General features: G+C 43.1%; 1 protein-coding gene across 2 annotated transcripts in view; it reads left to right on the forward strand.

The window, feature by feature from the left end:
• Positions 1–15,353, forward strand: part of DOCK2 (dedicator of cytokinesis 2) — a 499,735-nt gene that overhangs the window by 155,787 nt on the left and 328,595 nt on the right. The window lies entirely within an intron of this gene.

Genomic DNA, 15,353 nt, shown 5'->3' on the forward strand with positions numbered 1-15,353 from the left:
TTTGTTTGTATACTGTTCCTTTCATTATAGTTATTGGCAATGACGGAGTGATAATGTTTGTTATCATCTCAGCAGAAGATAAAAAGGAAAGAGGATGCTTTTCACTCATACTGTCATTGGGAAGCATGCCTTTGCCATTTTTAATCCTATATAATCTGGTGCAATAAGTATTTATTAGATACTGACTGTGAACTAGCTATTGAGGGCACCACCATCCTCCCAGTCCCCCAGCTTTGAGCCTCAGTGCTATCCTTTACTACTTACTCTCGCTTACTTCATAGATTCTCTGCTGTCAAGTCTTGTTACTTCTGTCTTCATGACATCTCTTAAATACATCTTCATCTCTTCCCTGGTAGCCACAACCCTAGCTCAGTCCCTTATCAGCTCTTTCCTGGACAATTCGTTAGTCTCCCTGACTCATCTCTCCTCAATCTAATCCAGTAATCTGCCAAGGTGATTTTTCTCAAGTCCAAATCTAACCTTGTCAACCATCAGTGACTCCTATGACTCTGGAGGAGTGGGGCTGATGACTTTGCACAGCTCTGCCTCCCTTAAATCCAATTCACTTGCAAGTCAAGATATCCCCCTCCTGAAGCCACTGATCCTCTTTGAGAACAAAGGAGGAACAGCTAACAATGGTGTTCCAATGCCTCTTTATCATCTCTGTGATAAAATATAATTCCTCTCTTTGGCATTTAAATTCTTCAAAGCCTTGACCCTACAGACGTTCCTAGTCTTCTTACATTTTACTCCCATCCATGCCCTCTGTAATCTAGCTACATTGGCCTGTTTACAGTTCCTTGCAACTAATACTCTGTTTTCCATCTCTGTCTTTTTACTGACTATCCCTCATGCATGGGATATTCTACTCCCTCAAGTCCTGCCATCACTTGGTTTCTCTGATTTCTTTCGAGATTCAACTAAAATCTCACCTTCTGCAGGATGCCTTTTCTGGTCATGTCCCTCCTCCTCCTCCATCCCTCCACACCCCATTTCTGGTTCTTAATGTCTCTCTCTTTAGATTACATTCTGTCTACTCAAAATATGTCTGTATATTCCTAATTATTTACCTGTTTGTACCATCACAATGTGCGCTCCTTGAGGACAGGAATTATTTTATACACTTTTTTGAATCCTTGAGCTTAGCAGAGTGCCTGGCACTTAATAAAATGTTTGTTGATTGACGCTGACTAGGTGCTAGAGGTACAAAGACATCATTATATGTAATTCTAATGACATTTATGTAACATTGGTTGCATAAATATGGCACTTTATAGTTTATGAAAGCTTTATACATATAAATTATTTCATTTCATCCTCCAAATAACCTTGGAAGGTAGACATTGTGAGCATATTTTTTTTAACCAGACCTATGATTTCATCACTGTAGAGAATGACTAATGAGGCTAGCAAAGATGATCAGAACGTACTTTGTAGCTTATAGAGCATTGAGAGGGTAAGGGTCACACTTGTGTGTCAAAGGTGGAACTTGAATCCACATCTTCTTGACTTTGAGGGTAGATTTCTAATCATTATACCATGTTGACTCTCTGTGCACATTATTGTCCCCAATTATAGATGAATTAAGTGAATCTCAGAGCGGCTAAATGACTTGCTCAAAGGTCACACAGATATCTGAACCCAAGCCTCTCCCTGCAGTCAAATCTAGCACTATTTTGGACATACCCACCTCTCGCTACTGTTTTGGACAAAGAGTATCTTTTGTCCTTTCTGTTGTTTTCTTTTAAAGTTTGGGGCTCCAGTGCTGTTGGACTGTTGCTACAGCTTTGCTCTGTTCTGAATGGCCACATAGTTTTTGACAGATTTGTTCAGTGAACTGTGACAGAGAGGAACACATGGTTCTCACCAGTAATGACTGTTCTGTCAACCTCAGCTTCTTCGATCACAGCTCTTCTGCGGAGGGGGTTGATGCTTGAGCAAACAGCTGTGGGAGGCTGAGATTCTCATACAAGAGGGTGTGTTTGAACAGGGCTTTCTGAAATAAAAGCAGCTTGGGAAGGATCTGCTAGATCCTCTCTCTTTTCTGGCAGAATTAATTGGATTAATTAGTTGGATTAATTAGCATGTTGACTAATTGGAGCCTATTTATTTTAGGGTCTGCTTGACATCACCTCCATATAATACATTAAGGTGATTTCTTAGCGGCCAGTGTTGCTTTCCTAGTGTAGCGGTTTCTTCTGGGGCCGTTCCTCCTACCTGGACTCGTATTTTGGGCTCAGCTTCCAGAGGACAACTGGCAGTCCTCCTCAAGGTTCTATGGATAATCCCTGAGGGTCAGCAATTTCTACTACTGTCATGATGCCCTGGAGTGGAGTGGACAAACAGTTGGCTTTTTGGCTGACCAGGGGCTAGAGGTACAGAGACAAAGTGAAAACTAGTTCCTGTCTTCCAGCATCTTATATTCTAATGACATATCAAGGAAGGAAGGGAAAAAAAGCATCTCTTAAGTACCTAGTTAGGTTCCAGGCAGTATGTTTGTTGAGTAGTATGGGCTGCCCCACTGGGGACCCAGCTGGCCAGTTCCAGTTGGGTAATACAGCTCCTCCCCTTTCCCTTTCCCTTTCCCTTTCCCTTTCCCTTTCCCTTTCCCTTTCCCTTTCCCTTTCCCTTTCCCTTTCCCTTTCCCTTTCCCTTTCCCTTTCCCTTTCCCTACCTTGCCCTGCCCTGCCCTGCCTTTCCTTGAGGAATTGAGGCCCTGGGTTCTGGCCCTGGCTTTGACACTTACTCTTTGCAGAACCATAGGCAAGTGACTTCTCTCCCGTCTCCAGTTTCCTTGAATGATATCTCATTTGATTCTTATAACAACCCCAGGAGGTAGATGCTATTATTATTTTCTACTTTTAACAGTTGAGGAAACTGAGACAGACAAAAGTTAAGTGACATGCCTGATGTCACACAATTATTAAGTGTCTGAGGCCAGATCTGAACTCAGGTCTTCCTGACTCCAAGACCTAGCTGCTCTAAGATATATCACATATAGATATAGGTGCTATCTGTATATGAAACCTATTAGAGCATTAATATATTTTATTATATTATATACACGTGTGTGAATATGTACATATATGTGTGTGCACATGTGTATATATAACATGGATTGCATCCATTAACAGTTTACAGTATTAAAAGCACTTCATATATACTCTCATTTCATCCTCCCCCAAAACCCTGATTTTTTTTTTTTGCATTTGTTGAGAAGGCATGATAAGAACAGCTGTTGTAGCCCAGCCCCCCTTACCTGGGGCCACATTCTCCCCCCTGCACAGTAGGGTCCCTGGTTGGAGGGAGCTCAGCTTTAAAATGCAGTGCCCGGGGGCACATGTGTTGAGAGCACATGTGGCAAAAGGGTGTCTCCTGCCTCCTGGCCCTGGCAGTCCTTTTCTCCCCTGCTGGAGTCCCCAGGGGATTTGATGCAGGCTGTCATGCTGGTGATGGATGGCTTGCTAGGCTGCATCCTCAAGAAGCAGAGATGTAGCAGCAGGTTGTCCTGGGGCTGTCCCTCTGCTGGGCCTGGCCACCTCTCGGAAGCTGCTGGTGCTTTCTTCCTGCCTTTAGCTCAGGCACTGAGAGAGAGGAGGAAACCAGCCGCCTCCCTGAAGCCCTTTAGACCATGCAGTGTTTACAAAGTCACTCTCTGGGCACATCTGTCTCAGCCACCTCCTGCCTTCCTGTGGCCAATGCTGCCAGCTCTGGTGGACTATTCTACTGACTCTAGTCACATTTTTGATGGGATCTTTGAAGGGGCCTCAGGACCTCTGGAACTCACATGGATGGCTAGAGAGATTCCTTCTTAGGGGCCTTGACAAGTTTTTGTTGAGTCATTTTTTCAGTTGTGTCCAAGTGCTTGTGACCCCATTTGAACTTGGCAAAGATAGTAGAATGATTTGCCATTTCCTTTTCCAGTTCATTTTACATATGAGGAAACTGAGGGTTAAATGAATTGCCCAGGGTCACACAGCTAGTCAGTGTCTGAGGCCAGATTTGAACTCGTGAAGATGAGTCTTCCTGGTTTCAAGCCCAGTGCTGTATCCACTGCACCATCTAATTACCTGGGCAACTTTATCCATTACTAGGTTAGCCTGGCATCAGGCTTTGTTGTGCTGAATTGACTTGCCATGTTAGACATGGGCTCAGAAGTATGTCTCACTCTTTTAGCCAATTACAAGATATTTCCTCTATGTTTCCATCAGTCTTTATCCTGTGATCAAGGCATTTTAATTCTCTCAAATTGATCAAGGACTTGTGCACGTGTAGTTTAAGTTTTGATTGATGTTTTGATTTGATCTAGTCCTTTAGGCTTTCTGTAATTTACATTTATTGGGCTGGGGGTAAAAACCCCGCCATTACACTAGAAACCATTTCCAAGGCACCATAACTCTTGGAAGCTCCAGCAAGAATGAAATTTTGTAGTTTGAATGAAATCTTTGTCACATTGGCAGCCAGAGTGCATACTGTACATTACACATTGTGTAATGAGAGGCAGTGTGGTACAGTGGATAGAGAGCAGGCCGGTGAACTAGGAAGACGTGGGTTCGAGTCTGTCTCTGACACATATTGGCTCTGTGACCTGGGTGAGCCACTCCACCTCCCAGCATCCTGGCAACTCTCTTAGTTGCATAACAAATACCAATCTATGTTGATATAGAGAATTTTCTCACCTTGAGTTCCCTACACCAGTGAAATGATAGCTCCAGATCAAAAAGACAAGTTACTTAATACATGTGGGGAGAGAATGAAGGACTGAATATCACTGTGAGGGTCCTGGAAACGTGTGAATGTTCAGATGAGTCGTAGGAATTCTGTTAACATTGTTCCTCACAGGCAGTCTTCAGCTGGTACCTTTGTTAGGCAGTGTTCAGGGAATCGATTCATCGTTATCATTGAACATGTTTCATCTTTAAGCTTGGAACCACTAAACTCTAGTAACTGCAGGAAAACGGCTCCTCTGAACTTAACCTTTGGTAAGGAGAAGCGTCAGCAGATGGGCGTAGGATCGTCAGTTCAGAGCTGAAAAGGACCTCAGAGGGCATCTTGGACGATGTACAGTCTCCTCATCTTAGAATTGAGGAGCCAGCGCCAGTTAAATGATTTGCCCAGTGTCACACGGGCAATAAATGACAAAAGTCAAGATTTGAGTGTATTTCTTCTCATTCCAAGACCAGCATTCTTTCCACTGTGACAAGTGTGTAGCTGATCAAAAGAGTACTGCACTGGGAAACAGGGGCCTTGAGTTCTGGTCCCAGGTCTTCCAATAACTCTGTGTTAGTGTAGGCAAGTCACCCGGCATGTCTTGGCCCCAGTTGCCTCCTACATAAAGTGAGAGTCAGATCTCTGCCAGTTCTAACATGCTGAGGTTATTGGAATAATGATATAACGGTCATGTCCAAACTTCTTGACCCCATGAGGGGTTTTCCTGGCAAAGATCCTGGAATGGTTTGCCATTTTCTTCTCCAGTGGATTAAGGCAAACAGAGGTTAAATGACTTGCCCAGGGTCACATAGCTAGTAAGTATCTGATGCCAGATCTGAACTCCAGAAGATGAGTCTCCCTGGCACTCTATTTACTGCACCACCTAGCTAGAGTAGTAATATCTTATTACTGAACTGACTACTACTTACTAACTACTACTATTACTATTACTACTTACTAACCACTTACTTATGAACTAAAGGTTACTTGCATAGTTCTTTGGTGGGAAAGTATTGCAGAGGGGGTCTCTTTTATCTTTAAAGTGCCCTATGGGATTATGGAGCAAGGAATGTGATCAAGTGTTGTCCAATCCACTTTATAGCTGTGACAATGGAAACAGAAGGATTATGAATGACTTCTCTGAGGTCAGGGGTGATTCTGTTAAAGGTAGGTCTTGAACTAGAATCACATTGAACCATAGGATTTCAGGGTGGTGCCATAGATAAGAATGGGTAAAGTGCTGGGTCTGGAGTCAGGAAGACCTGAGTTCAAATGTGACCTCAGATACTTACTAGTGGTATAGTCCTAGGCAAGTCATTTAATCTCTGCCTGCCTTAGTTTCCTCAACTGTAAAATGAGGATGACAATAGCACCTGCCTCCCAGGGTTTTTGTGAGGGTCAGATGATATGATATTGTAAAGCACTTAGAGCAGTTCCTGGCATATAATAGGCACTTAATAAATACTTGTTCCTTCCTTCCTTCCTTCCTTCCTTCCTTCCTTCCTTCCTTCCTTCCTTCCTTCCTTCCTTCCTTCCTTCCTTCTTTCTTCCTTCCTTCCTTCCTTCCTTCCGCAAGAGATCTTAATGATCACTTAACCTAATTTCTTATTTTACATTGGAGAAAAGTGACTTGACTGTGGTTCTACAGATAATAAGCGGCAGAGCCAGGGCTAGAACCCAGGGCCTTCATTCCTCATGTGTAAAGTGAGGGAAGTTACACTGTTATTGAGTCATTTCAATTGTGTCCAACTCTTCGTGACCCCATTTGGGATTTTCTTGGCAGAGATACTAGAGAGTGGCTTGTCATTTCCTTCTCCAGCTCATTTTACAGATGAGGAAACTGAGGTAAACAGGGTGAATGGACTTGCTCTCGTCACCTAGCTAGTAAGTGTCTGAGGCTGGATTTGAACTCAGGTCCTCCTGTCTGCAAGGCCAGTGCTCTATTCACAGCACCACGTAGCTGCCCTGAGATTAGACTAGATGCCCTCCAAGATTCCTTCCAGTTCCAAATGTATCATCCTCTGCCTGTCCATTGAAACTTTTTCATGTTAAAGTTCCTTCAAGATCACAGGCCGTTTGACTGGTCATAATTTGGAACTTCTGATCCTAAAGGTAAAATGTGCTTAATCCTGATATTTTTTTAGTATGCCAAATACAAAGAGGCCAAATGAAGACTTAATGACCTGGGGACCAAACCCTTACTAAAGGAGTCAGGTGGCCCAGTGGATAGAGTGCCAGGCCTGGAGTCAGGAAGTGAAATCTGGCCTGAGACACTTACTAGCTGTGTGACCCTGGGCAAGTCAGTTAACAACATCTGTTTGCCTCAGTTTCCTCCTCTGTAAAATGGTGATAACAGCAGCACTTTCTTCCTAGAATTGTGAGATTAAAATGAAATATTATATGTAAAGTACTTGGCAAGGTTCCTGGAACAGAATAGGTGCTATATAAAGGTTAGCTATTATGGTTATTTTCATTATATCCACTATACTGTGTAAAAAGGTTGCCTTTGTAGGATCAATTTAACTTTTTAAAGAAATTACCTGGAAGTTTTGAACTCTAAGTTGTTTCCCTCCAGAGCATTTTAGGAAGACTTAATAATCTGTATTAATACAAATAAGGAGGACGCTGCTTGTCTTTGGTCCCCAGCATTGTAAAGCTGTCTTGACACTTAATAGGCTTTCCTTCTAAACAGGGAAGATCTGAGGATGGGCTCCTTCTCAGATCTGCTTCTTCCTTCATGAAGTGACTCATCTCAGAACTCTGTCTCCATCATAAGCCTTTAGATATGCAAGCAGAGAAAGCGGTGTTTTGATAAGATGCTGGCCAAATCCAAGAGAGGTTTAAAGTGCACTGATTTTTAAGTAAAAACTGGAGCCATGATCAAGAGGAAAAAAATGCATTTTGAATCTCAAAAAAAAAAGCCACTCAGAGTTGCAGTTTTCACTGATATTATAGGGCACATTTTAATTGGAGAAAAAGGCCCAGATCACATCTTTAATAATATCCCCAATCTCCTCTCCTGCAAAGATACTTATTTACATCATTAAAACTAGAGAGCAACAAGAGTCAGTCAACATTTATTTCCTGACATATATTTTCCCCAGTCTTGTTTTCCTCTTTGGGAATTATACTTTATAAAACTGACAGGGCACATGATTAGAGGGTTTTGTGTAAATCGTGTAAAATCATGTATTTACTCAGTAACATTTTGCTCACCAGTGAATGCTTGAATTATAACATTTCAGGTTTCAGAATGGTTGGAGATTTTTAGCAAAACTTGATCTAGCTCAAGTTGAATTTAACTAATTTTCCCCCTACTTCTTCCCTATCAGAGTTTTCCCAGAGAAAACTGAGGATCTGTGAGACTAGTTCAGTTTCAAAAAGAGTGGCAAATTCCCTTCAATTCAAAGATAATTTATTCAGTCCCTACTATGTGCATGGCACTGTGCTGTGAAGGATACAAAGGAAGTGGCTGACTGTCCCTGCTCATGAGGAACTAGCAATCCTGTTGGAAAGAGACAAGAATTACCCCGGGACACCACTAAATAACAAGGGGGGCACCTGAAGTTGGGTCAAAAGAGCCCTAGATTTGGAGTCAGGAGAGAGGGAAGGAAAGAAAGAAGGGGGAAGAAGTGGGAGAAGGGAGGGAAGGAAAGGAAGGAAGGGAGAGAGGGAAGGAAAAAGCTAGGAAAGAAAAGAGGAAGGGAAGAGGGAAAGAAGGAGGGAAAGAAGGGAGAGAGGGAAGGAAAGGAAGAGAAAAGGAAGGGAGGAAAGGAAGGAGAAAGCAAGGAAGGCAAGGAGAAAGGAAGGAAGTAAGGAGGGAAGGAAGAAGGAAGGAAGGGAGAGAGAGAAGAAGAAAGCAAGGAAAGAGAAGGAAGGAAGGAAAGGGAAGAGGGAAGTAAGGGAAAGAGGAGGAAAGGGAAGAAGAAAGAAAGGAAGGGGATGAAGAAGGAAAGGAGGGAAGGAAGGGAGAGAGGGAAGGAGAAAGCAAGGAAGGGAAGGAAGGAGGAAGGAAGGGAAAGGAGGAAAGAAGGAGGAAAGGGAAGAGGAAGGGAGGTAGGAAGGAAGGAAGTTTTATTGCTGGGGGTAATGTACTAAATGCTTTACAAATATCATCTGGTTTTATCCTCACAACCCTGAGATGTAGGTGCTATCATTAGCCCCATGTCACAGTTGAGGAAACGGAGGCAGAGAGAGGTTAAGTGACTTGCCCTAGTTCACACAGGCAGTAAGTGTGGGCTTCAGCTTCCTCTTTTGTAACATGATAGGGACGAGTTGGGTGACTTCTAAGGTCCATTCCAGCTCCAAATGTGGCATTCTGTGACCTGGGTTTGTGTCCAGCTATGGCACTAACTGGCTGTATGACCTTGGGTAAGTCATTCAGCCACCGAGCCTCAGTTGTGTGGGAGAGGGGAAAATAGGCTGCACTAGATGACCTCTAAGAGCCCTTCTAGCTTTGAATCTCTTATCATTTTATGATCAGAGATGAGTTACTATATGCATTGCTGGAGGCAGGGTAGTTCCCTAAGATCTTTGAGTTACCATCATAACAGAATGTTAATTGCTCTAGGTATTTAGAAAGGGGGAAAAAATCAGTGTGGCTGAGGCTGTTTGGGGAAGGGTTCATGCTAAGCCTTAAGCTATATTTTATATATATAAGAATTTGATACTTGGGTCTCTGAAGATGAATTGGGGAATTGGAGAATTGGAGGAATAGCTTTCAAATTGTTTATTCCCTTTCTGTCACTACAGCCGACTCCCTATTAGGCCCAAAGAAAAACTGGCATGCATTGTTGCCCAATGCCTTCTTTGTTTCAGAATCTCGTGAGGTTTAGGAGGGGCTTGCTCAGAAGCGTCCTGGGACTTACTTTTAAAAGAGCTTTGTAGAAACGTGTTTCAGTAGAATAGGATATGCTGCTTGAGAGCAGAAACTGTCCTGCCTTTGTACTTATGTTCTCAGTGCCTAGCACAGTGCATGGCACATAGCGAGCACTTCATACATACTTGATGAGTTAATAAAGGATTCACTTTGATTCAGAATGACTCAGCAAAGGTTACCGGAAATTCGTTTACCGTGGTTAGGGGAAGAAGGCTTTTTTGGCCTCGAACTTAAGGACTTGGAGGCCATCAGCTTCTCGTCACTAGGTCGCTATGTAGCTAAACTATCAATCAGCAGGCCTGTCTGAAGTTCCTGCTCTACTGCCAGCCACCGAAGCAGAGTTTGGGTATTGAATACAAATAGAAAACAATCCCCTGCTGACGTGCCAGGGAGATCCAGGAGGGAGTGACTTGCTGAGGATAGGTCTGCTGCAGTAAGGAGGCTGCCTACCCCTTCCTCACCTCACTAAACTTGTTTTTTCTCGGAGAGTCCAGAGAAGGGGCAGCAGCTCGGCCTACTTGCATTTGGTAAACATTTTCAGGATTCGCCATAGTTGCTTTTCATTCAGCTTGCCTCTGTGGATGCCCTAGATTTGCTGTTAATGCTATATGCAATTTAAAAAAAGCATTCATGAGGAATCCTTTCTCAGTTTCCAGCTGCAGAGGTGGGTTTTGAAATCAATTACATTTTTGTATAAGCAGACAACTTGCTGTGAAACGGAGGCTTTGCTGCTAGAGGTTTTGAGTAGGAGAAATCAAGTGAATCCTTAAGGTATGTCAAGCCCCTTGAGGAACATCGGACCATAGATCTCAAGCTGGAAAGGGCCTTGGAGGTCATCTAGTCCAGCTCCCTCCTTTTACAGATTTGCAAACTGAGGCCCAACGAGGTTAGCTTACTTATCCAAGGTCACACAGGTCTATGTCAGAGGTGAAGCCTATGAGATTCATCATTTATTCATCCTTACTTTTTCATTGAAAACATTTATCAAGCACAAACAGAGAGAGCTATGATGCACATTATTGCATAATTACATTAGAGAGATGTGTGAGCTCTTCAGAAGCAGGTCTTGCAGACATCATAATAGCTAGCGTTTATATAGCACTTGAAGGTTTGTAAAAAGCTCTACGTGCATTATTTCATTTGATTCTCAGAACAATCCCGTGAGACAGGTGCTGTCAATTACCCTCATTTTATAGATGAGGAAATTGGAGCTGAGAAAGTTTAAGTGACTTGCCCAGGGTCACATGGCTATTAAGTATCTGAGGCACAGGGTTCAAACTTGGGTTCTCCTGGCTTCAAGCCCATCAGGCTATCTGTGTGCTTTCCTTACGATGACTCTGCGTATTAGAGTTTGATGCAAACATCATTATCGCCATAGATGAGAGGCATAGTGGCCAGAGAACCAGCCTGGAAACCACGATGACCCAGATTTGAAAGTTCTGGCATATACTAATTCTGTGTCTTGGGACAAGTCACTTCACTTCTCAGTTTTGAGGCAGCTCTCTAAGACTTAAGTTTTCATGGAATCCAATCCAATAAATCCAATAAGCATTTATTAAGTGTCTACTATGTGCCAGGCACTGTGCTAAGTGCTGGGGGACACAATTAATAAAAAGACAGTTCCTGCCCTCAAGGAGCTTATAATCAAATGGCGGGGGGGGGGGGGGGCGGCAACTGAAGACAGCACACAAAAGGAGCCAGGAAAGGGGAAGAAGGGGACCGGGGCATCTGGTGCAGAAGCATCTTGTTCCATGGCACAGCAGCAGATGCAGAGTGGATTGAGCCACAAAGTTCAATCCCTTTCCTCCATAAGGGAAGACATTGGGAGGAGAAGGGCATTTGATCCTTCAGTCTTCCAATCAGGAGGGAGAGAAGGCTGCTGGAGATGGTGTCAGTAAGGTTTGCTTTAGTAGCATGGTGATGAGAATAGAGGTTAGTTTAAACTGGAAAGGACATCTTGTCCTTGGAATTGAAACCAGGCAGAGCAGCAGATACAAAGTGGAGGGAAGGTGATGACCTCCAATGGCGGTGGTAATTTCCTCCCCTGGTTGTTCCCTATACTAATGAAATTTCACAGTTGTAGTCCTTATCCCTGAGGTAGGGAGGTGGTACAGTGGATAGAGCGCTGAGCCTGCAGGGAGGAAGACAGGATCCTCAGTTCAAACCCAGCCTCAGACACGAACTAACCGTGTGATCCTGGGCAAGTCACTTAACCCTGTTTGTCGCAGTTTCCTCATCTGCAAAGTGAGATGGAGAAGGAAATGGCAAACCTCTCCAGTATCTATGCGAAGAAAACCCCAAATGAGGTCATGAAGAGCCAGACGTGGCTGAAATGAATGAACAGCAGGAAAAGTCCCTCCTCTTTGGAGATGATGAAGCACCCAAGGAGATAGTGACATGCCCGCGCTTACCAGCTTTTAAGTGGCAAAGTTGGGGTGCGGCTCAGGTTTTTGGGTCCCGTTTCCAGTGCATATTCTTTCTCCTATGCTGCATTGCCTGCCTTTCATTATGGATGCATCAGAAAAATCTGTACTTGGGACGAAAAAGAAAAAAAAAACTCCACAATGTTTTCTCCCTAATATTTTTTGCTGTTGGTCTGGTAAATGGAGCAGAGGCTGTAAGAAATACCCAGAGGGAAGGCTGAGGCAGCGATGTCCTCGCTTCTCTCTCAGTGTTGTGAATGTGGCTCTGATGTGGCTTTCTCTTAGTGCTTATTCTGAGGGCACTTTCCAGCTATTTTAACTTGCCAGGCTTCCCCTGTGGGTCAGGGTTCAAGTTAGCTGGGTCTTGCCCATCCTGCTCTGTTGCACAGGAGAGGTAGAGTGCCAAGAATCCTGAAGCTGGGGTCAGAAAACTGGGCCTCTCACCTGACTGTCTGTGTGACTGTCGGTGACTCTTAGTACTTTAGGAAGAGCGCTGGAAGTGGGGCCAGAGCACCTGGGATCTTACATAATTTTACCTCTCCGGGTCTCAGAATCCTCATCTGTAAAAAGAAGGGAGAACAATAGGCAATCTCGAAGTTCTCTTCCAGCTCAAAATCTATGATTCTCTTTGAGTCTCAGCTTCCTCATCCACAAAATGGGTGTAATACTATGTGAACCACCTAGCTCACAGGATTGTTGTGAGGAAAAGGTTTTGTAAGCTTTAAAGCCCTGGTGCTGTTTTTCTTTACAGTCTGGGAGGGCAGTATCCAGGAGCATCTCTCTGTCTTCCTTTGTTTCCAGTTGGTCATGTGAAATGCAATGTACTCAGAGTTCATGGGTTTAAATAACTAGATGTTTTATTCTTTCCCTTTCCCCCAAGAACCATGAAAATAGAGACTTGTAAATCGCTGGAATCCTAGCTGTGAGCTAAATGATTTTCTCTGTATTTTTTTTTTGTAAATTTATAAACTTAAAAAAAACCTGTAATTAACATACAAGGAGAGCCATAAACCATTGAAAAAGCCATCCAGTCTCTCTTCTTATCTAGCAATTAACTTTTGAAATTTTAGTTGGTAAAAATTAGTCTAGCAGAAGTAGAGTGTATCTTTTCTTTTGGTCAGCTGAAATATCAGCATATGTACTTTTGATACATGGGGCTGTAGGCTTCACTCGGTTCCTGAGCACTTGCCAAGGACTGATGCCAACCACATGGACTACCAGGGACTTAACTAGGCTTATTTGATGGTGATGATGGCAACGGTGATAGCAGCATGACCTTGACTTTGGTCAATGCCAAATGAGTATGTCAAGCTCATGGAATCTGAGTTCCTTATAAGAATTGCATGCAAAGCAAAACTGTGGGATCATGGGTTTGATTTTTTTTCTTTTCACAAATGAGCACCAAGTTTAGCTTCATTGCAGGGTATGATGGACAGATTGCTCTTGGTTTCACCTTTCAGTAATCGGCAATGAAGCCACCCAAGTGATATAGCCGTGGAAAGCAGTATGGTGTGGATGTAGAGACAATTGTACTAAGTCATGCACCAGCCCTCCCTGACAACCTCTGTGATTCATTTTGCAAATTAACAAGGTTAATTCTTTAACAAGGCTTGGAAATTCATGCCCTGATTTTTTATCATTTTATCATCCCATCAATTTCATCCCCCACCCCCAGCCTACTTTCATCACAGCAGCAGCAAGGAAGATGAATATGTTAAATCAGTACTCATCTGACATAAATTGTCACCTGATCTGGACAAGTGGTCAAGTGCCTATTTACAAGGCCAATTTAAAGGGTATGCCTTTCAAATCTGCCTACACAGTGTTGAGATGGACCAGAATATGTCCTGGGCAGTCAGCCACGATTGAGCCTAGATATCAGTCAATTTCATTGATTTTTTTTTCCCCTGACACTTTTGAAAAGCTCTTTTGCCCTAAAGTAGCTGATCTCCTGAAACCTTTGCCATCTTTCCCTTAGTACATTCACTGGACAAGGGAGCGAATGCAATTAACAACCTTGGCTCAGCACATGACTAGGGATCTCTTGTAGAATACTTATAAATGGGGGAGAAACAGCTTTCCTAGAACCTAAGAGTTGGAAGGGGCCTGATGAATCATATCATCTAAACCTGTTCTTTTATAGAGGGGAAAACTGAGGCCAGTTGAGGGGAAGTGTTTTGCCTGAGGTTATACAACTTCATCAATGGCAGTACTGAGGCACCATCTTAGTTCTCCTCACTCTTAAGCTAGCTATCTTTCTCCTATAGCTCTCTGACTTTCAATTTGTTCTTTTTGAAAATTGAAAACCTCTTTGCAGAAATTTGCTGCTACACTGGAAAACACCAATACATTGGAAAGCCCAATACTAGTTTCCTTTTCTTCCTCATGCCGGTCCTTCTCTCTACTACCAGTTATAAAAACAACAACCCCCCCCCCCAAACCAGGGCTAGAATAATAAAAGAGAAGCACATCCAGGCACTGGGGATGGCATAAACCTTGATATCCACACCTCCAGCTATTATTGATGGGACTGGCAGCCAAGCGAGTGACAAGATTGTTCATCCTTGTAAACAACGAGTTTTATAGCAGAGGGTTTAGAGCTGGAAGGGATCGTATTGGTCATTTAGTCAAAACCCTTCATTTGACAGAGAAGAAGTCTAAGGCTCTAAGGCAGAGTAAGCTAGAATGGGGCAGTATATGAGACTTGGAGCCTGAAAGAGGAGAATTTCAATCCTGCCTCTGACACTGATTAGCTGTGTTGGCCAGGGCAAGATACTTAACCTCTCCTTGACTTGATTTCCTTTCTATAAATTGGGGTCAATAATAGCAGGTATCACTTAAGGTTGTTGTGAGGATCAAGTGAGATAATTCATATAAAGCAGTTTGCAAACCTTGAAACACTATGTAAATACTAGCCAGCTGTTTAGAGACTGGGGACCTTGAATGTTACTGCATCCAATCCCTGCAGTTGACCAATGAGGATAGAAGCCCACAAAAATTCAGTGACTTGCCCAAAGTCTCACAGGTGAAAGAACTGGGTTTTGAATCTGGGTACTCTGACTTTAAGTCCAGAATGTTTTCCACAGCATTAGGTTTGTAGGAATTAAGCGACAAAGTTGGGATTTGAACCCAGGTCTTCCTACTATAAGTTTGGTTGATCTACATGGAAATGGAAAACTTCTTAACTTTTTGCAGTTTTTCTACTTTACCATGCTACTTCTTTAATTATTCAGTTCAAGCATGGAAACCTCTCTGACTTTTCTGAGTGAATTTTTGGTTTATCTGTGCATGATAGATTTTTTCCCCTTATGCCCTCTGCCTCCTAGTCTGTTCATTTGGAA

The sequence above is a fragment of the Phascolarctos cinereus genome, unplaced genomic scaffold, assembly GCF_003287225.1.
Source record: "Phascolarctos cinereus isolate Bilbo 61053 unplaced genomic scaffold, phaCin_HiC Scaffold_2;HRSCAF=192, whole genome shotgun sequence".
In the NCBI taxonomy this organism is placed as follows: Eukaryota; Metazoa; Chordata; class Mammalia; order Diprotodontia; family Phascolarctidae; genus Phascolarctos; species Phascolarctos cinereus.